Below are 23,833 nucleotides of genomic sequence, written 5' to 3' on the forward strand. Positions count from 1 at the left end.
CTCTTTTCTTCTAGATCTGCTGTAAAGCCGAAACAAACTTTGTTGCATTATTTTCCTGTTGTCACTGTAAAGCTGCTTTGGGTTACACTTTATTTGAAGGTGTCATTGTTACAGTGTAATTATATATTTAAGTACTGTGTAATATTAAGTAACTACATGTACTTATAGGGTTAGGAGGATTAGGATTTGGTTGAGAGTTAATTGCATGTAATTATGCATCATTTACTGTTATTATCATGGTAAGTACATGTAACATATGTACTGTAACTAAGACACTGTAAAATAAAGTGTTACCCTGCTTTGAAACAATCTTGTAAAAGCGCTATATAAATAAAGGTGACTTGACTTGACTTAAAGAGGTTTCTTATGTTCAGCAAAAGCTGCATTTATTTGATAAAAAATACAGCAATATTTAAATATTTTTTACAATTTAAAATAAATGTTTTTGTAATATAAATGATTCCTGTGATGGTAAAGCTGAATTCTTTTAGCATTTTTACTCCAGTCTTCAGTGTCACATGATCCTTCAGAAATCAATCTAATATGCTGATTTGCTGCTCAAGAAACATACAGTTCCACAGACGCTGTGACGCTCATCTTTTTATGGATTTATTTATTAATTTATAGGTTTACTCATCTGCTCTCACACTCGTTCATTTCATGGGACTGTCGTATAACTCAAGAGGATAGATGGCTGTGTGCATGGACAGAAGGGTTTTGCCTGAAAGACTTCATTTTGCTCGGGGAGATTATGTTTTAAGGGTGAGTATAAAAACGTCAAGGTCCATTCAAGAGTGAGTTATCCAGACCAACCTCCGGTGGCTTGTATTCAGACACAGGTTCTCTGCTAAAAGAGAAGCACTCTTTCTCCAGGAGCGGAGAGAGCTAGAGTGCTTTAAGAACGTGTAAAGTGTTGGGCCAAGTTGAATTCCACACGTTGCCATCGTAAAACAGTCAGCAAATTAATGTTAATCTGTTTTTTAATGGAGTATCCCACAAGTGACCACACTGCTCAGGAAAGTTTGACTTGCTGCCATCTCCAATAACAGAGACAGGAGAGGTGGACTGATAGACCTGATTTACAGCAACTCTAATGTAAAAGTAAACCTTTGAGTAAAGGAGCCTATAATGTGTCCATGCATCTGAGAACGCTGTCAATCCATTCATTTTAAATGAAATGGGGCATTGCAAGAATATAGAGGAAAACACAAGATTTGCAAGAGACTTATAATAACGTTTTATTTCGATAATCCACTAGACATTATATAAGTAACTTTGCAACTAGGCTACATGTCAATGGCAGTCATTAGAGTATAGTAGAATGTTATAACTATAAGTAACTTTGCAACTACATGTCAATAGCAGTCATTAGAGTATGCTACTTTACTACTTCATCATTTATTTTGATGCAACCAGACATTCTAAGGGACTATAAGTAACTTTGTAACTTTAAGACAAATTATTCTACAAACCCTAACCTTAACCTAACAGTCTACTAATACTCTAGTGAGAGTTAGTAGACATGTAGTTGCAAATTAATGATTGACATGTAGTTGCAAAGTTACTTATAGATAGAATGTCTAAAGTGGACTATCGAAATAAAGTGCAACCAGGATGTGTTTTAGGATATACTGTCGGTGTCACATGTGCCCTCTGGACTCTGTGTGTGTGTGTGTGTGTGTGTGTGTGTGTGTGTGTGTGTGTACTGCTCCTTCACAGTCTTCTGTTGTCTGGCCTTGAAGTATGATAGGCTACCTATACTGACCTTTTGCTCCTCAGAGGACTTACCTGTGTTTCTTGTTGCCTGGAAGATATAAAGATAAGTGATTTATCTAAGACTGTCTATTACCTGTGTTAACCCATCTGATTTTTCCCAGACTTTGCCTGTTTCTCCAGTGCTTCTGATCTAATAAAACTCCCGCACATGGGTTCAACTATATTCGTGTCTGTGAAGTATCTTAGTAGTCGAGTACTTTAAGGAGTAAATTTATGTTGCCTAGAATCATACTCTGCTAAAAAATATATATATATATATATATATATATATAACTGATTATTTCTGTCTTGTTTTCTAGTACAAATATCTGAACATTGTTAAATAAAAATAAATTTGCTTGAGATGCTAAATGACACAAAAGATATTAAGTCTTGATTTCTGAAAAAATTCATTTCTGAAGTAATTTTTCTTCTTAAATATAAATATATCTTGAATTAAGTATGTTTAGATATGTTTATACGACACAAAAATACCAACCAAGAAAATCATTCTTTTATGCATTTTGCTTGGACAATCCCATAATGCATTTAACAAACTGTTGGGCTGCGTCCGAAATCACATACTCTCTTAAGTAGGTACTTATTTTTAATAATTAATTACTTCACGACCACGAAAAAAGTACATTCTATATAGTATGAGTGTGTGTAGAATGAATCTATAATTCAATACTTTCGCCATGTTGTTATTATCATGTGACCTACCAGCGTCACGTCGCTTCATTGCCATTCATAAATCCTCTCCCGTGGCCTCATGGGATAGTAAAGTGCCCATGCACACTTCAGAATCCCACCCGAAATAGGTCATTTTGGTACTTTTTGCCTACACTTTTATGAGTATTGTGAATTCGGACAGACTTCTTTTGTCACATAATGTTTTTCGCCAACTAATAATAGGGAAGTATGCGATATTGAATGCAGCCTTTGTGTCTATTGTGTGTGTGATTGTCTTTCTCACAGATGTAGTCATATTAATACTTACATGGTGCTTTTTTGTCTTTTGACAGCTGCAGGTCAGCTTTGTTGAAAGAAAAAAGCAACTTGGACAAACTATCTCCCTCTGTGTTTCATGGAAGAAAGAAAGACGTTTCGTTGATTATAATGATAGTGCAATCTAAAACAAATTTCATATTTCATGGATGGGTTTAGGAAATAGGTAGGACTTCAAGGCTCTCTTATTTTTGAAGTTGTCTTCTAGTATGCTTCAGGCTTCACACAGGTGTGTATGTGTGTGTCATTTCTTTCTTTCAGAAGCCCCTGAGTTTTGCTAGCCTGAGGCGTGAGCACCTGCACTCAGTGACCTCAGGCAGCTCCAGGGCGAGAGGTTTGATTGACAGCCCCGGCCGGAGTGTCATCCATCAGAAGGACAAAACATGCACTGATATAGCCCTCATTCCACAGCGCTCTCCTTCATTCACCGCACAGTCAAAAAGTAAAGGTAATTGTGACTTCATTTCTCAGACTGGACTTTTTCTTTTGATTGTATCTTCTTCTTATTTTATTCTAATACTGACTGTGTTTTACAGTGTTCTTTTAGTATTAGTATTAATATTTCGATTAGCTTATATTTTTATATTTTCAGTTTTCATTTTCATTTTAGTGTAAGTTATAGTAATTTTGTTATGCCCTTTTGTCATTTTTTTATTTAATTTTTTTATTATGCTTAATTTATTTGTATTTCTCTTTCAGTTAATCATAGTACTTTAACTTAAACTTTTTTATATCATTAAGTTGCCAAGACAAAAAAAAATCTAATTTGTTACTTGATTTTATTATATTTCAATTACCCCCCAAAACATTTTTTTATATAGTTTTAGTTTTTAGTTTTAGTAAACAACAACATTGATTTCTTGTAGTTTTATATGTTTTTCATAATTGTACTTTTTGAGACTTTATGATTGTGTCTACAATTGTTAATTTTAAACTTTCTCAATTCTCACAATTATCTTTATACGGGCTACTTACCTCCATAGGTGTGTATGCAGTTTTGGACATTTGAAGTGGTCCTCACTATTGGTGGTCTTCACTACGGGATGGTACAAAACTTGGTAAAGGTTTTGGCACTTGCAAGTGAATATACACACACACACACACACAAATAATGGACATGATTCAAAAAAGTTAAATGGTCCTGAAAAAAATAGTCACACTTGTACTGTTCTCAATAAAAAATGCATTGGAAAACGAATGGAAAGTGAATTTAGTGGAAACTTTTGGTACTGCGCCCAAACAAAATCTTACTGAAAGCTAATTTTTTGAGATAACGACCTCAAATTTGGAACAAAACTTGTTTAGATTTATGGCTTTGATTTTTCTAACAGTTTTAGAGTAAAACATGTTTTGTAAAATATGTATTTCATTTTAAATTTAAAAATTGTATTTTTATGTATTTTTCATAATAATAATAAAATTAAGCTTCTATAACTTTTTTCTAACTTTTGTTTAATTACATTTTTTTTCACTTCAGCAATAATCTACCAAGTGTCTTCTTTGAAAAGAGACCAAACCTAAGTCTGTACTCCGTATTTATGACAGTTTAAGTTTTCATTTCATTTTCATTTTTCTATGCTCAAAAAGTGATTAGCAGGTAATAAATGGATCTTAACTATTCCATAAATATACTTTAGTACAATATATGAACAAAATATAAATATTTAAAAAAATCAATATTAAATAAAAACATTACCAAACTAAAATATAGTGCATTCATTTAATTGAAATGAATGGTCATTTTTGACCACCACACGAGCAGCACCAGAGGGTTAAATCTAGAGTAGAGTAAATATTGTTACCTTAGTATGAAAACTATGAGAGATGCTCAGCAACAGAGCTAAAGTCTGTGTGGATCCCAAACGCATTGGGCCGACAGCACTTCTGAGCTGAGGCTTAAGAAAGCAAACAGAACCTGCAGACACCCGTCCTGCCTGCCGCACACTCACCCACTGCTTCAGAACAAGAGTATAACTCCTGTAAGGACCGTGTTCCAGGCAGAGATTAAGCCTGTTCCTGGAATAAAGTCCTCCATCAACACTGATCCTATTCAAAATTCGAATTTGTTGATATCATGACTTAGAATTATTGGGGGAAAATGTGAGTATGAAACCCCTAGATCCTACAGTAAATTCATGCCTGATTTACACTAGATATACACAGCTTATAAATCATACAAAATCACTCTCTGTGATTTGTTGATTTATGGGTAGGGTTGGGGGATAGAATATACAGTTTGTACAGTATAAAAATCAGTATGTCCAAGTCTCCATAAAACATTTAAACTCAACGTGTGTGTGTGTGTGTGTGTGTGTGTGTGTGTGTGTGTGTGTGTGTGTGTGTGTGTGTGTGTGTGTGTGTGTGTGTGTGTGTGTGTGTGTGTGTGTGTGTGTGTGTGTGTGTGTGTGTGTGTGTGTGTGTGTGACAAAATGTCCCCACAAAGATGGCAATATCCAAAATAAACAGCTTTTAAATCATACTAATTGATGTTTTTTGAAAATGTAAAAATGCAGAAAGTTTTCTGTGATAGGTAGGTTTAGGGGTAGGGTTAGTGTAAGGGGATATAATATACAGTTTGTACAGTATATATATATATATATATATATATATATATATATATATATGAAAAAAAAGATGTCAATGGAAAGTCCCCAAAAACATGAAAACACAACATAGGGATAAATAGGGATGGTTTCCCATTCAAACATTAAGCATGTGAGATAATAGTAGCCAGATATTTCTTTCTTATTTGTATTTACTTTGAGCAAGTGGCTGCTAAACACTTACTAATCAACCAATCAAAAGAATTAAAAAAATTTTTGCAGCATGCAAGCAATTATGTAACAGCTAGTATTTGCAGAAATGATTTCTAAAGTGCATTCAAACAAGTTTTTATTGTTCCAGGAGAAGAGCCATACATTTTTAGGTATTTGGCAGGTGGAGAGAATTTGATATAGTGCTTAAATCATCTGAACGTGTGGCTGGACATGATGAGGTGCTGATTGCCCACAGCCAGACGCCAAACAGTTCAAGCAGTCAGAGGGACTTTCATGAAGAGCAGGACAACATTTCAAGTGAGGGAAAATGGTTGAGTGGTAAGGAGGAGCAAAAGAGAGAGAGGGCAGCAGTAGGACAGGCAAGTACCTGACCATAATGCATCTCTTTTCAACTGCTTCACTTGTGACGCAGAGCACTAAGGGCTCCGTTGCCCAGTACAGTGCCGTCCACTGTGTGCAGAGCCAACCACAGAACCCTGTCACCTCAGCAGGCAGTGGAAACCCCTCTTTAACCCCCGAATGGCCTCTGCTGGGCAGCGTCTGCTAGCTAATGCTGTTAGCCAGCAATTTGGTTGATTAATTGAGAGCTGTAGTTATTTGTGGAATAAGATTAAGTTCTTATAACAGTCTACAATTAACGCTGACAGTCAGAGAGCAAACTGCAGGCATGCACGCAACATTTGTCATCGTGCACGTCGACCCCAAAGACGTCCATCTGACTTTAAGCTGTTGACACAAAAGTAAGTGCACGCAGGCATACCTGTTAAAGAGTGTGTTAGCAGCGTCTACTGCGTCATTTTGACTGAGTGTTGCTGTCAAATTCATTTAAAATGAAATAAGCTCAATGTGCTAACTGCATATGCTAACTTCACCCCTTGGGAGTGACCTGAGGTTAAGTGCTTTGGTCTAACTACTGGTGTGTTTTTCCTGAAAGCATCGTTAGCCAACTATGATCGAAAGTTCTGTCATTACCAACATAGTTCAACAATTTGACGTCTCCCAAACCATAGGTCCAACTAGCATACGCAAACAGCATCGTAAACTTATGTGGTGGGAACTACAGCTCTTGAGTCGTGGTAAGAATCAGAGTTTTATGTTAAATGACATGTGGACTTAAATAGATTATGACCATTAAGTACATTCAAAATATTGCATTCTATTTAAAATATATAATCTATTTATTTTAGCATGTCAACACTTAGCCGTTTTTGAAGTGATGTGTGTAAAATGCACAAAGGAACTCTGGAGTATGACGTATGAGGAACCCCGCGATGAATCAAACATCAAATAAAGCAAAAATGACATGGGATAAAAAAAAAGTTAAGTACTGTAGTTATGCAGACATTGACCCTGAAACACTGGCCAATATAGAGTGGTGCATGACTTCAGAACCCGGAAGTCTAATTCGCCGCTGGTTCCTTCCATAGACAGTATAAGAAGTGGACAGAGCCATCTCATTGGAACTCAATTGAGACAAGTGAAGCCCGTTTTCAGCGATTTCTTAGGACTTCCGTTCCTGACGCGCAGACTCAAACAGAGCTTGACGACGTAGATGTGACGTGAGCAACCCGTCTGTCTTCTAGTGGCTGTGGCATGAGAAATCTGAATCATTCCCTTCCGAATCTTGCAGAGACGGAGAGTGTGAGTTGGAGCTGTCCATGAGCTAGGAGCAGGAGAAACTTTTGCTAGGTATTCTGATTAATTATTTTGTCATTTTGCCTCTACGTCCCCCCGACTGACCGCAAGCTTCTCCTCCCGTCCATACGGTAATCTCTCTACTGTGCGACAGAGAGTCGCGTGGTTATGACGCAATCGTTAGCCTACTTTTACAAAAACTGCTTCTACGGGGCCATAACGTAAGATACAAGGTAATGGAGCCTTTTATACATTTTCGTGTTTCTTTAGAAATAAATAATGGACAAATGGAGTCTTCAAACGCCTCAGATGTAAAGTTATTCGCTGTCAAAGTGACGCCAAAATGAATGGGAGTCAATGGGATGCTAACAGCAGATGAAGTTCTGCTACAAGATGGTGGCACGAGGCCGGCTTCAACTTCCGGTCGACTTCCTTCCCGCTTGGTTCCTTCGAATCTTATGGGGTTTTATAATGGGGTTTTTCCAATTTATGAGTAAAATAAAACGTGTAATGACGTGTATAGCTTGACAATGCTTTGACATTTTGGTCTCTACAACGTACACTGCACACACTCGCACCCCAAACGGTCTCATCTACTCATTAAAAGTTCTTCAAAATTCACTTTTTCGCTATGGGTGTGTGTAATTTACGTTGTAGAACAAAATTTCGTTTGGAACAAAGTATAGTGAATCTATGTTTAACAATAGATTTAAGCCCATAATAAAACCCCATAGGAAAATCACCTACTGAAAATAAATAGATTTTACTTCCGAAACCCGACTGTTGCACTCTAGATGCTCTTTGCATGCAAATACTTCTGATTTTACTTGTTTTAAACCTGTTTCACATGTACTTTAGGTTCCCATTGGCTGCATGTTATAGTTCAGGCTTACGCTGCTGTGAGTGGCCTTCAGTCCTTTCATGAAGACATTGTGGTAAGAGAGCATCTGCTAAGAACATAAATGTAGTTTCTTCAGAGCTATATTTTAAGCAGACAAGCAAATAAAATCCTTCCAAATATGATCAACGACGCATCTTCAAAGGGCCATCTCCAGAGCGACGTGAACACAAAGAGTCAGGCATTAAAGCTCTGACATTCTCTCTTCTCCTCCTCCATGCTCAGGCAGGTTTCCTTTTCCAGAAGGAATTCTTGTGAGGTCTGTCCCTCATTGAAGGCTTATACCCACCTCCGCTGATTCGGTACTATCAGATGTTTTGTGATAAGGGCGGATTCTGTGAGCTGGGTATCTCCTCAGCCATTTGAGCTGTGTAAACTTACCTCTGTGGGTCGTTACGCAAGACTTCACATACAGTGCCCTGTCTTGTGTCTGGGCACAGGTGCCAAGCGCTAAACAAGGCTTTTGCGAACAGGCACTACAGATGCCAAGACTGACTAATGACTGAATGAATTAATACAAGTGGAAGAGTCCACTGTTAAAAAAAAAAATCTCTTGGAAAGTAAGAATGGGCATTGTTCTCCCATCAGCCCTCAGGAATGTGTTAGCGATATCCCTTCATAATCAGACAGACCCACTCACGCTCTGTTAGTGATGTCATGACAGGCTTTTCGGGATGATTATGTGATTGTGGGCTTCGTTACACATTTTTAGGGAATTTTCCTGACGTTTATTTAGAAGCTCATAAACGTAAGGCAGCTGGATCTCCTCCTCAAGTCATTTGTAGATGCAGTGATTGTGTCCCTTAACGTCAAGTCTCACATTGTTAACGTCAGATGGGTGACTGTTTGTTTTGGCTACTGTAGGGTTGCTAGGTGGCTCATTTTGTGTGGTCTTTCTTTATTTGCCAACCTGATCTCATGGTGGAAATCAACGTGGTGGTGATTTCATATGAATTTGATTTGTACAAAAACATATCTAAAACATTTTATTTATTTTTTTAGGTATGAATGTCCACCCCCTAAACTTAATTGACAGTGGGGATATTGTACGAATTCGCCAAAATGTAAAACTGTTACGAATTGCCATGAGAGAGTGTTGTTAGGTCCAAAGATACTTGCAAAGATTGACTCACCTTTATGATCATGTGATTCATGCAGGGTTTTCCTCTTCTTTTTCTTCTTTTTCTTCTTCTTTTTAGGGGACACCAGTGGGGAAAATGGCAATGGCAATGGATAAAAACAAAACGCGAATGTGAAATGTGAAAATGGTGAAGTCATGCGTATGCATATTACGTGTTCAGTCTATAAGTGCATAGTTTTTCTTTACAAAGTTACATCTACTGGCCTGGCAGCAGAATACAGAGTTATTAGTAGTTTCCATGGACCTTTCCATTTTTAGAACATCGTTGTTGTGTAAAAATACCCAAAGTGCAAGTTTTTGAAAATGATACCATTAGGCTATTATCTATGTGAAAACTACAAAAACACGAATTCATTGTTTGAATGCGTGTTATGTATTCAGTCTATAGGCACGTCGTTTTTCTCTACAAAGGGACATCGCCAACAACTGACCTGGCAGCAAAATACAGCGTTTTTAATCATTTTCGCGGATTTGCTTTAACAGGAATCGTTTTGACAACATTGACGTCTGTACGTGAAAAATGCAAAGGAAAAACTTTTCTGTTTAGTACATAACTGACGTGTAACTGTACCCTTAGTTAGAAGATTTTGCTGTGAGGGTAGTAAATCGGTTGATTTTTCCAATTAATTGTGAAGCCCTAACACCCATAATCAACTGTAAGTAGCTTATTTGCTGATTGATTAAAGACTGAAGTAGTTCAATAACCAGACTTCTGTCACATTTAGCCTAAGTCTTTACTCGATGACAGTAGCCTACTGTGTTTTTGTTCCATCCTTCTGTCAAACCCAATTAGGCCTACGGTATTGCACAGCTACAGCAATATTTTATGTCAGTCATATTTCCTAACATGTAATCAGCAAGAACTTGTGTAAATATAGGCTTTATATTTGTTTTTATTTTTTATAGTTTATCATTTATTCATCATGTTCTTAATGAATCCTGTTCTTTCTTGCTGAGTTAGTGGTCGTAAGTCTCATGCAAAAACATAATCAAAATGCAAATTAAGAGTGAAAACTAATAACCAAAGACAAATATCAAGCGTGTTTGGGTAGCAGAGGGCAGGGGAGGGAAGTTGTCACACACAAATAAATCATATGGAGAAGCCAATAAACCGCTGCAGAACGAGTATGAATGCTGTCTTGTGCCACGAAATATTAGGCTGTGCAAGTAATCCGTACAGACGACGGACGCCTGGAATGCGAAGCGGCATCGATGGCCAACTCGTGTCAAGCAGTCAGCTCCGCTGGCCCGAGAGACCGGTGTGCGTGATTGATGAGCGGGAAGCGCGAGGAGAGTCAGGAGACCTGCGCAGAATTAATGTCGCATGCACTTAAAGTGCGCATGCGCTGATAAGCAGCGATTCTCCCTATTCTTGTTCATATTTTAAAATATGTAAAAGTTTTCATGTTATTTTTCCTTTTTTGCTTTGATGTTTTATCTGTTTAAATTTACCATAGTTTCTGCTGAAATACAGTGTTGCAAGCTTAGGCTGTCACATTTAAAATGGGATGTCCTTCAAACAAAGTTGGAAGATGGAAAGTATGTTTTTGAAGTGTCAACCATGAGTTGTGGTCCCTGACATGTTAGGTGAGTTGTTAATGAAGCTTAATTGTGAAAGTAGTACAAAAATAATGTGATTATGCTTATCCGTGGTACAAAAAGTCCCAGTTTTAAACAATTTCAAGTGTAGAAAGGGCATTATGTTAACCTAGGTAAGATTATTTCACGTATAGGTTGCCTGTCTTGCGTTGGTGGCAACTGAAGAAACTCAAAGAGACGTCGCAATATGTTGACCTGCTAATTAGAACATATGTATCTGTCTTCAAAATGTGACTTTTCCTCATTGCAATAACCAACAGACTTGACTTTTGCTGTGCATCATGGTTAATGGCTGAAGTTGTTCAAATAGCCTACTGCAATCTGTGTATAAATATTGCAAAGCAAGTTTAGGTGAAGGGCTAAGCGAAACAAAAAAAGCTCCTCACAAGGGAGAGTTTGTGGACGGACATCGTGTATGTTTGCTGTGCAAATGTTAGCTTTAATAATTAAGAGCAACACTTTTCCACAAGCACATTTTTTTCCTCCTCTCTGCCATTTTCATAGTCAGTCACCTGTATTTTGACAAATTTCACAATGCAAACTTTGACTAATCATGTGAAATTTTCATGTGGCTGTATTCTGTTTGAAGTGCTTCTGTATGGTAGGCTATGTGAGAAAACTATGTATATTTAAGTGTAAAGAACATATTCCGTTATTTTTATGTTAACAAAATGTTATTTCAGTCTTTTCTTGGTTTTACTTTGAAGGAAATCATAGTGAGTCTGGGGGACATTTCATGTGAACTCCGGTACGGTTCAGGTGTTCAAGCAAATGAACATTCTGCAGATCATCTCCTTTTGTGTTCTTTGGGTTTGGAAAAGCTCGAGGGTGAAAGAATGATGACACTTTTCTTTTTTTGCGTAAACTTTTCCTTACTAATTTTTCCATCTCAAAGCTATGTTTCATCCCACAGTGGAACAAGGGATTTCAAAGAGCATCCCTCATCTCTCTCACTCTCCTGTTCTCCCTCCATCAGTCAAAGACTCTCCTGAGAGAGTGTGACCCAGGTTCCTCACACATCTGATGAGAGACTTAATAGGTGAGCAAACACACCGATTACCGAGCCTGCTCTGCTGAGGTTACCTGTTTGTGAGTGTTTTTCTGCTCTTTTGCACAAACATTACATGTATATATTTAAGGTGTGTTCACACTTGGCATGTTTGGTTAGATTAAAGCGAACCCTGGTGCGATTGCTCTGTAAGTGCGGTTCATTTGAATAAGTGTAAACGCTGCCATCTGAACGCTGGTGCACACTAAACAAGCGGACAGAAACCACTGAAAAGATGAGTCTCGGTCCACTTCCAAACGAACTCTGGTGCGGTTTGAATGATATTTGAACGCAACACGGACCAAAGACATGTAAATGAACCAAAAACAGGAAGATGAGACCCTAAAAAGGACAGAATGCTCAAGCATACCTGTTTTTTCTTGTCAGAACCGTGTCTCCTCACAGTAGATCTTCGTTTGTGTGTGTGACAGAGGGATTCCTGCTTCTGTTTGAAATCCTTTACACATTTTATAAGCTCTTCATACAAGTTCTCAGCTGGTCAAAATACAGTATCATATGTACCATACCATCATAGGCTACGCACTTACAACAAGCGCATCCAGCACACAGCATTGTTTTGGATGTTCGGTATCGGTCTCAAAAATAGGCAATATATCCTAAAAGCTGTCCAAACATTTTTTTTTTGTTTTTTGTTTTTTTTGGTCCAGACCAAACGAACCAAGCAAACCGAACTACAAGTGTGAACACAGTGTCTTGTTACTGATTTAGAGTCTGTTCACTGAAAGGTTCTTTGGGGAACTAAAAATGGTTCTTCAATGGCATTGCTGGCATTGCCCCCCTTTTGGAACATTTATTTTTTAGACTGACCCTTTATTCTTTTTTTATCCTTTTAAGGGCAGATGTGCATTTATGAGATAACAACTTCCATAGGATTTCTTTTTAGCCTCCGAGCAAATTCCTGAGGTTCCTGAAGTGTTGCTGATTGTATCTGTGACTGAGATGAAACAATGGTCTTTAGAAAATGAAAACCACAGCACATCCCACACACTTATGTAACAGAGTTGATCAAGTGGAAATGGCACTCTTTTTTTCTAGGTTTGATATGCCACTTCGCTGAAATATCTGTTTCTCCTTTTGCTGATTACTGATAACAAGGGTTTTGAATGTAAATGTCAGCCTTAAACAAACAAGTACCTGCCAAAACCAGAGCTACTCTCTAGTAAACACTTTATTGTGGACCGTTAAGGATGGTTGAAACCTGCAGAGATATTCTGATCATCTGTAAAGCAGGTCTGAACAAGAACAGAGCAGAAAAGAATATATCAATAAAAACTTATATGGCAATCTGCTCAGTGTTTCATTAAAGATATTGTTAAATTTGTTGATGTTACCTATGTAGGTAGGTCACTAGATTTTGTAACAGAACCAGCGTTACGCCATATTGTTTAATAGACTGCATTAGTCTATAGTTAATAGTTAATAATCATTAATAGTTTTTCACCGCAAATTCAACTGTTAACCCTTAAATGCAACCTCGGTTCTTTAGTGACCCCGAGATTTCATTCACTACCCTCCTCCTCGTTCATTTTTTAAAGTTAGACATCAACCTTCTTAGTTTTCCTCAATCAATTAATTTTAAACAATATAACAAGAAAAAATTATAAAAGAATGCAGAAAACAAAAGAATAGGAAGTATCATCAGCAAAACTTGAAATAGCTCTTCGATTTACTGCAGAGCAAGTTCTGAACGCAATCAAATATTAGGGTCACTGTCACTTGATGGTGGATCTGGTGAAGAAGTTGCAGCGATCAAAATATTGATTTTGAAGAAGTTGAAAATGATAGTTTTGAGAATATGTTTGAGATGGCGAATATGAGCCAGATGCTGAATGTACTGGAAAATTAGCTCTGATGAGGACACAGAGATGATGGTATAAAACATCTGCTCAAACTGAACCCTTCCAAGCTCCAAAAGTTAACAAAATATGATTTATTTTCTTTTTCTGGTATTGTTACTCTAATATCAGGAGAGTTTTATATTATCGCGATGGGTAGAGATCCATCTGTGTATATCCGGGTCGCTAAAGACCCGAATATGTAATAATAATTGGCGAAACATTCATACATTTAAGGGTTAAAGTTTAAATATTGCAGGCTTACGGCTTCACTAGAAGCATTTACCATGGATTATCAACCTCTGAGTTCACAGTAGGTCTGTCTTTTAACTGTTTATAAGTTATCGTTAAAAATCAATTTCTCTATGAAGAAAATTAATGCTATTTCCAGGAACAGTCAGGTTCCAGGAATTGACTGTTGCACTCTATATATGAAGAAGAAAAAAAGACCAGTCACATACTTTTATGCAAATATTATGATGATGCCATCACTGCGGTTTCATTTTCAGTGTGAACATTCAATCAGAATAAATGAAAATGTAATTTATAAACTCTAATGCGTTAAATTATTCAAAAGGGTAAAGTTTATACTAAAATTATCAACGTTGGAAAGGAGTTTGTATATATTTGTATATATGTTAGTGTAATAAATAATTTGAAATTCCAGATAAAGATATAAAAGAGCAGTTTGCTGAAGCTGAATGTTGTTGATGTAAATCCACCAAAAATCACTCTGTAAACTTTCGCTCTTTTGGCCCAGACTGAAATCTCCAGAGTCGCTTCCAGAGTCTGAGATTAAAATACGAAGACAACCTGTGAAAAAGACTGTTCAAGCAAACACGAGTTTGTCATGTATATTCAAACTTCTCTTTTTTCCAGTGACATATCCAGCAGAGTGAGGAGGATGCCAAGAGCAAAATCCACCCGGACATCAGAATTTCCCAGGGAGATAAAGAGCTTTTTGTGTGAGTAATATTTTAAGGATGAGGGGAAAGACGGGACTTTGACAGAGAAAGCGAGATAGAGAAATACAGAGAGAGAGAGACAGAGCTAATCGGAACACTGAAGCACTGTGAACCACAGTCTTTAGCAAGTTCAAATAGACATACTGCAACGAGACGCTTTTGCAAATCTGCCCAAAACAAGTATTATTTTGCTTATTTGAAACACATAAGGAGATGCTAGACTGAATGTTTAAGAAGCTCTTTTCCATACAGCAATGGTGATTTTTTTTTAAACACATTTTGTTAAAGATAATAGAAAAGTGCAGCTGTACATTTCTTTTCATTTAAATTTTACTCAAAGTTTACCTTTATACATTTCCTCTGTTTTTTTTTTGTTTTTGTTTTTTGTGAATGTGTATAATTAACTTTGTAGTGAGTGTGAAAACACGTCGGATCTGGTATGACATCAAAACTGTTCTCATGTATGAAATTGACAGATTGTTATAAAGCAAGCTTAAATATACTGATTCACACATACAGTAGGAATTAAAAAGCTACAGTATTGAAGTCTATTGAATGAATTTATAAGACCACATTTTATGGAATTTAAATGAATTATGCTTTTTTACAATTTCAATATTTTTAGTGCGTAATGTTGCTGGTTGAGCATGAAAAAAAGTCCCTCCAGAGGAAGTTATTCTCAGTGCGAACTGTTTCTGAGTCTTGAGTTTTCTTCTGGGAACGAACACGTCACAATATTCCTCATAAATAATTCCCACCCAAAGCATATGCATTAATGAGGACGAGGGCTAGTTGTGTTGCGTAAGTAGTGTGTTGATACTCGCAGTTATGGTAAAGGCCATGGCATTTCTCAAACAAGCTCAAATCAGTTGACCAATCACAACACACTGGTTCAGCCGTCCAATCAGAGCACATTGCACTTTTCAGAAGGAGGGACTTCATAGAGACAGAAACTAAACAGAGCGTTACTGACAGACTGGGATAAGAGGTGCTGCAACAATGTGAAATATGTGACAAATAATGTGTTTTTTTAACATTCAAGCATGAAAACCTATTGTAGTAGACCCATAAAACAAAATCAAGACTTTGTAAAAGGGCATAATAAGTCTATTTGTTTAATTATAATTTTTTTTATGCCCAAAATCTACTTTTGGTCTATGTAAAAGTGCAGCTTGGACATTTAGCAAAAACTCTCCCTTTGTGTTTTACAAAATAAGAAAGTCATACGGGTTTATATTATTACTTTAATTCGTAATGTTAATTCCTTGCACTAAGTACTCTCTCTCTCTCTCTCTCTCTCTCTCTCTCTCTCTCTCTCTCTCTCTCTCTCTCTCTCTCTCTCTCTCTTACTTTGCCATGGTCTCTTTTAGGTCCTCCTCAGACACGGAATGAACAATATTTGCTTTCATTTGGAAATTTTTGCGAGGACGCTTTTTTTCAGGAGGGTGAAAGGGGCTCCCTTAATCTGGTTCACACAGTCTCTACCTTTGGTGTAGCGCTAGTACGTTTGAGCCAGGTCTGATTGAAGAGGGCAGCGGGTCAATGTATGGATGGATAAATAGAGGGCAAAAAGGAGGAGAGGACAGAGGAATGGCTAGAGGGGAGGTGTAAAGGGGTGCGTATGAGGCGTCCCAGGCCGAAGCTTTGAGGATTAACGGGGTGACTTCTCTTCTGGAATGTTCAGCCGACAGCCAAGACCCTCCCACTCTGCCAGACAGGTGCACGACAGAACCAAAAAATGATACGAGTGAAAGAAAGGGGAAAATAATGTTACGCACTGATGAGTGCTTCACTAAACACTTATCATTCAACATCTCTCAACCATTTCAAATCAAACAGAGCTGTTTTGACTGAGCTGATCAGAGCTTTCAAATACAGAGCGAAACATTAATTTTGATTAATGATGAAACCGGAGAGATTAAATCTCTCAAAGCAGCTTTATTTTATCTGTTTTGCCTCATATATACAATACTTGAATGAAAACGAGTTCAGTATAATTTCAACACTGTAGATGGAAACCATTTGAGAAGGTACCTACTGTAAGTGTAGTGTTCTGTTAGTAATTATCTAACAAATCATCTGGTTGTCATCATTTGGAAAAATACAGTGCCAGAAACTGGAAAGCTATGTTTATTCAACTTTTATGACTCTTAATAGCATGCAAGAAGATTTGAAACACAGTCCCATGATATATACTTAATGTGAGTTCTGGCATTACACTGCGGCGCTAACAAACATTAGTACCCAAGGGGGCGATACGTTTCAAATGTTTAGTTAGGTAGCTTACTAAACATTGACAGTAACTAACCCACAAATAAGACAGTTTATGGTAATGTTAATGTATGAAATAGAGACCATATATATATATATATATAAATTTAAAAAATCAGTTATACTTTAATTACTTGCCAAGGTCACAATTTTCATTTCAAATTAAGTTGAAGTTGAAGTTCTAAAATTACTAAAACTAAAACAGAAAAATACTAAACTAAAATTTAAATAAAATGTAATAAAAACTAAATAAAAATGTTCAAAAATGTTATTAACTAATAAAAACAACAAACGCACAACAAAATTACAAAAACTGAAAAATTAAAAAAATAAACTGAAAAAATTATCAAATATCAAATAAAATGATAAAATAACTAAAAATGTATAAAAAATTATTCAAAATGTTAATAAATACTATAATATTATATTAATGATACTACAATAATTGTACACACAGACAAACTTTTAATTAATATCTCAATCTTTCATTATCACAGTGCAGGATTTGCCAGAGCCTTGTGGTGCCATCAGCCAATCAGCATTGTCATGACGTCATTTTTATGCAGCTTCAGGGCGATTAATCACATGGTATTTACTCTCAGCTCAGGTGACTGACTTAAAATGTTCCCATGAGCAAAGGTGGTAGATTTCAATTTCAATTTGTTACTTCCGGAAGTTCCTGCACCAGCCGAGTGGGAATGTTAATGGGCTGCTTTCTTTAGGTATTCCACACCAGCTGACAAAGACCCCAATAACAACATAATAATCAGCATCTGTCCTACTCTATAAATCATCTTGAATGAACTCTATACGATCCGGAATGTCTTAATACAATCTAAAGAACACAGTTATTATGGTAACAAGAACAGAGAGGAAAGGACATTTCTCCACCCATAATTTAAGGTTGGGAATGCTGTGGCTTGCCTGTGCTTGTGCTAAATTTCAAGCATTGCATTGCAAACAAATAGGAGATAAATTAAGTCACAGTTAGTCGTGACCTTGCAGGCAGACAACGTTTTCACAGATGTCTTAGTATTTATACTAATGAAAGAGATTTAGGTATCTCAAAGTTACTTTTCCATTATTCCATTTCAAGCTCATAAAACAGCTATGGATCTAAATCCTCTTCCAGAATTGCTTTCTTTGTAATCTCAAGGTCCTCATTGGGGAAGATAACAGATTGTTTGAGGGAGCTTCTTGATAAGCAGCCTGTGAAATGGGACTCTTTGTTTTTGGATTCACCTCTTCTTGTGTGAATAGTCCCGTTATCCTGCTGTTTGAGGGAAAAGGAGGGGTTAGTGTGAATTCAAACTCATTTCTATTGGCTCATCAGATAGTATTGATGGTTTAATTACTCTCTGTTAAACTCCATGAGCAGATTTGATATCAGATTAAAGATGGCCTCAGGTTCTCCAGCACAAATGACCTTAGGTTCGAAGTGGGTGCAGATCCATCTCGAAATCCATCAACACTTTCTTTGGTCCAAAGGTTCTTATCAGTCGCAGTGTGACATATCTTGATCGGACCAAATAGTTTTCCCTCTGACTCCCAAGGGTCGGCTTTACCTTATCAACTTTAATGTCCACATGCACCACTGCAGGAGTTGGAGGCCTCGGGTTATGGGCAGTTTATCTTGGTTGACACTCCCTTGTTTTTATTTAAATCAGTTATACAGTTCTTTAAAAGCATCACAGTTTTATTTGAAGAAGACCTCCTACGTTTATAAGAGCTCTCTTTTTCTTACATCAAAAGGAGATGTTTCAAGAAGCTCTGCTGGGTGATACAGAACGGGAATGGCTCTCAGCGTGAAGAACTCCCGAATCTCTTCCCACACACCTCTTCACACAGCTGCAGTAAACTACAGGTAGGAGTGTTTTACCGCCATGCGCTCTGGATCAGTCGATGTGCCTCAGGACCACCAAGAAAGACTTTGTTCTTAGTCTGGGAACACAACAGACACAAACTCTCCCTCTTTTAATTAGAGCATCAACAGAGATGCTGCTACTAGAGTTACTGTTGTCTATAAACACTGCTCCTTCAGTCATTGTGAATAAATGAGTCATCAAAGTCAGGATTCATCTTTCAAAAATCTTGGTTTGGTAAGAGGTGTTTCATTATCAGAACAATCCCATTTTTGTTTCAGTTTTCATATTATATTATTTTTTCATATTAATAGAGTGAGTCCTAATCTATATCTAGAGAGCAGAATATCATCGAGACAGTGGAATATTTTGACTTGAGCCAGCAAACAACTAACCAGCATTCCTGTAGCTCAAAATCATTTTGCTCGCAACTGATTGGTCCAGTTGTGGTTTGCGATCTGTAACCCAGAATGGTTAGCTGTGTAGCATAAGTTCCCATAGAGATAGAGACCATCGAGACACACCGCTAAAAAACAATCAAAGTAAAAAACAGAGTTTGCTTAAACTAATCCCAAACTTACCTGGAACAACTGAATCCAGCTTCGTGCAACAGGCCACAGATAAATCATTTTGTTGTTGCCAAGATAAGACATGTATCAATATTGTTCATGTTTAGGGTTAAAGATGTGAACAAACTCCTCACACTAAGTTATTTAACTATTTCCCTTCAGAACCCTATGAGACTATTTAACTATTTCCCTTATAAGAACCCTTCAGTTCTTAAAATAACAATTTTTTCTTAGTGTGAAGAGCATTTTAAAAATCCAAAGAACCTTTTTCCACAATAAAGAACCCTTTCTGCAATGGAAAGATTCCATGGATGTTAAAGGTTCTTCATGGAATTATAGATGCTTTTAAAGAACCTTTATTTTTAAGAGTGTGTGTACCACAGAAATGATACTTCAAATCATGCTATAAGAGGAGTGACGAATGACGTCCAGTATGAATGACGTCCCGGGTCACTAAAGACCCGAGGTATGCGTTTAAGTAATAGGAAAGGCCAGGGGACCACAATATCATAGATTTCATAGATTTGGACATGGTCTCTTTTGATTTGAGCATTTTCTATGCCCTATTCTCTTTGATTCACAATGCCCTTGCCTTTGAGTAAACCACTGCGCTGCCCTCTCACCCCCCCCCCCCCCCCCCCTCTCTTTCTCTTCCATTCCTTCATTCTCATGCTCCTCTGATCTTGCTCTCCTTCTGGAGTTAAATAAGGTGAGCTGAAGAATTATTAGATCTGCAAAATGCAGCAAAGCCACAAATCATATGGCATTAGCGTGAGAACAGACAGCAGCTGCCCCAGTAATCTGCCCCTTTTCTCTCTCAAAGGGCTACTGTGGGCCCCGTCCTCAAAAACCTCTGCGTGAGCATGATGCTGTGAGACTTTTGGACTTATGTATATGACTATGTTATGTTATGTTATAAACTATTGTAATTAATTTCATAAAAGACTAAGGCTAAAGACTAAATCACAAAGATCTAATTCAGAAAAATGTAATGCAGCAGATTCTGTGACAACCTTTGAAAGCGGCCATACGCTCACACAACAAAACACTCATCCTTCATCTCCACATCAGCCACTCCTATCAAAGTCTTAGCGTGGCTTGAAGTTTGTGAGAGTGGGAAAAAAAAGAGTTAAATGAAAAAGAAGAATGTGGAAAGTGTGGGAATGAGGAATAGCAGGGCAGACACAAAGGCCCGCCGTGTGTCGGGAGAACTGACCCGATCCAAGACACACAAAAGAACCACTGCAGAGAGAGCTGGACAAGAGCTGGGCATCAGTCCTGAGCCACTGACACACAACCAGAGAGAGAGAGGGAGGGAGAAAAAGATGGGTGAGGCTACACTCTAGAAAAGGTTCGGCAGGGCTCTACATAGAACCCAGAGTTCTTGACTCAATTTTGACTCAACTGTGTGCCATAAAGTTTCTATATAAGGAGAAATGTCTTAAATGATTGCATAATACTTTTTGAATGGAATTATTTAAAAAAATTCTAGTGATAAAGTATGTTTACAAGCTATTTAATTCATAAAAGTTTATTAAAATTCAAAATGAATTAATTTAATTAACTAATACTAAATCCATAAAGTGGGATGGGAATCCCTAAAAGGTTCCATATATGAAGCCCCTGAAAAGCCCCCCTTTTTTCTTTAGTCTCTTATTATTCCCAAGGCTGCATTTATTTGATCAAAAACACAGTAAAAACAACAGTATTGTGAAATATTATTACAATTTAAAATAAAGTTTTTTTTTCTTCTATTTGAATATATTTTAAAATGTAATTCATTCCTGTGATGTTAAATCTAAATTTGCAGCATCATTACTCCAGTCTTCAGTATCACATGATCCTTCAGAAATCATTTTGATTTGAGATTCAAGAAACATTTATAATTATTATAATTTTTCAATGTCAATGTTGAAAACAGTTTCTGCTTAATATTTTTGTAGAAATTGTGATACATTTTCTTCAGTATTCTTTGATAGAAATGCCTTTTTAGACACATGACATTGAGTGATCCAATGACCAATTACAGTGGCAAATTGAAATGATCACAAATGATTATTGAGAGCAAGGGAAACATTATCAGTGAATAATGACTTGTTTCTCACGCAAAGCTATCGTAAGGCTTCAGAAGACTTGGAATATAATGGACATGGACTACTTTTATAGTGCTTTTTTGTCTTTTTTTCTTTAGACATTTCCTAAATAAATCCCCTTCCACTTTCCATGAACAAACAGGTTGGATATTCTGCCTAACAAATCATTTTGTGTTTCACTGAATTTTTTTTTTACTTGTATGTGATAATTTTGTGGTATTATATTTAAAGTATATTTTCCTATATGTTTTATTTTCTACTAATTAAAGATCATCAATATTAATAGTAATCTATATTATATTGATATTTATTTTTCCTTCTAGAAGGTGGAATTGTTCAGACGTGGTTTGCAACTCACCACAGAATGACCCAGGAACTATAAGACAGAGAGAGTGGAGTGGGTGACACACCTGACAGCAACCTGATCTGTGTTGGAGAGAGTCATGCCAGTGCCTCTGAGGGATGCTGGTTATGTTGACTGAGATGCTACAGCATTTGTCCGGTATGTCACAACAAAAGGCCGGCCTTAAAAAACAGCCACAGGTGTGCTTGGAGGGGTCACCTGACCTCAAACCTGATAACACACACACACACACAGGGAGAGAGAGAGACTACCTTCATCTCAGACACTAACACACTGAACTGCTGCATCAGACAGAAACTGGATGGATGGATGGAAGATAGATGGATAGATAGTTGGGGTGTAACGATACCCACATGTCACGATTTGGTACTTATCATGATACTGAACTCACGATACAATATTATTACGAAACTCCAAGACATGGTAAATGGTAAAATGCTAAATTTGATATTACATTGTGGGTGTAAATGAATAGGCTTGGACTTGGTGCTGGAAACCCAATGCACAGGACAATGGTGACACCAGAATAAAAATATTGATGATTCTGAAGCTGAAAATACAGAATTATTTTAGACGAATATGCTTGAATCACTGACTAGATATATTTAAAATAATGTAGGCCACTTTTTACTGGTAACATAAGACAATTGGCATTATCAGGACCCACAAATATTTCCCCATTGCAGTATTATAAATTATATTCAACATTATATATAGCAGTTTACTGTAATGTAGTACTGAGACTAAAATTCTGTAAACTTGAATTTTTTTCTCACACAGTAATTTTTATTTTGGGTGAACTACACAATACAGATTGTCACTATCCACGATACATTTTGTTGCATTTTTGTATTGTGATGTATTGTGACATGATATATTGTTACACCCCGATAGATAGATAGATAGATAGATAGATAGATAGATAGATAGATAGATAGATAGATAGATAGATAGATAGATAGATAGATAGATAGATAGATAGATAGATAGATAGATAGATAGATAGATAGATAGATAGATAGATAGATAGATTCTAACAGGAAAGAATTTTTTTTATGCCAGCTGTAGAATTGTTAACACTGTTTAGTTTGTTGTTGGAAGATGAACTGAGTATCGACTGCAGGATGGGCATGTAGAGTCAAGCACAGTTGCTGGATTACTAAGAAACACATTGTCGACACAATCACACACACACACAGACACACACAAAGGCTAAGATCTTACTACTGCCGAAATAAAACACGAGAGCAGATACGCAAAAAATACACCATGTACAGTTAGTGTTGGAGTATTGTCATACTTGAGATACTTCATGCTGATCATTGCTTTAGAGCAATATGCAATATAGGAATTTCTTGAGAAGCGATTGTGGATTCAGTTTAACGTGCATAAGACATTTATTTATTAAAATCTCCCAATGTTTTTTTTTTTTTTTCAACTACCATATAAAACGGATGAATTAATCAATCAATTCATTTAATTGTTTGTGTTATTATGTATATTAATGTGGGAGAGAATCTTAAAATCCCTGTCTTTATGTTCAGTCTCTTACACCATCTCTTTTGCAGCAGTGGGAAGCACTTATATGATGGAGGATTGGGGTAGTAGGGCTTTTTAAAATCCTGAATTTGGCATCTTTGAAGTGTCAATAACTGATCCCCTTCTTTATGTTCCCCGCAGTGTTAAAACCAGAGAGAGCGCCTTCTAATCTCACAGATCCAGCACCAGATCTGCTTATCATAAATTACACCCGGAGGAAAGGGAATGAGGTCAGTTTGAGGTCACTGATGGAAATATGGAGCTCTAGTTCAAGACAATGTTGGAAAAAACAGAATAATAGTGCATTTACATGTGCATCTCAATTTAGTTGTCAGATGTCATTTAAGATATCAACTTAGAATGAAAAGGGTTTTTTTTTTTTCACAGCTCATGCATGATTTAATAATTGTGGAGAAATGTACACTTACACACTCTTACATTAACAAGAATACA

At 36.8% G+C, this 23,833-nt stretch overlaps 1 long non-coding RNA gene across 6 annotated transcripts; it reads left to right on the forward strand.

Moving 5' to 3' along the window:
- The first annotated feature begins 1,713 nt into the window (after window positions 1–1,713).
- Window positions 1,714–23,807, forward strand: LOC309486265. Of its 6 annotated transcripts, XR_014201422.1 has the most exons (7): window positions 7,610–11,852; window positions 14,597–14,682; window positions 18,706–18,817; window positions 20,208–20,241; window positions 21,576–21,619; window positions 21,801–21,979; window positions 23,522–23,807. It is a non-coding gene; the product is annotated as an uncharacterized lncRNA (long non-coding RNA). The 6 variants fall into 6 exon arrangements; XR_014201418.1 differs by adding an exon at window positions 1,714–3,211 and having other exon boundaries at window positions 11,790–11,852; window positions 18,706–21,619; XR_014201419.1 differs by adding an exon at window positions 16,053–16,400 and having other exon boundaries at window positions 18,706–21,619.
- Window positions 23,808–23,833: the final 26 nt, after the last annotated feature.

Source organism: Leuciscus leuciscus (genome assembly GCF_965113295.1).
Source record: "Leuciscus leuciscus genome assembly, chromosome: 22".
NCBI lineage: Eukaryota > Metazoa > Chordata > Actinopteri > Cypriniformes > Leuciscidae > Leuciscus > Leuciscus leuciscus.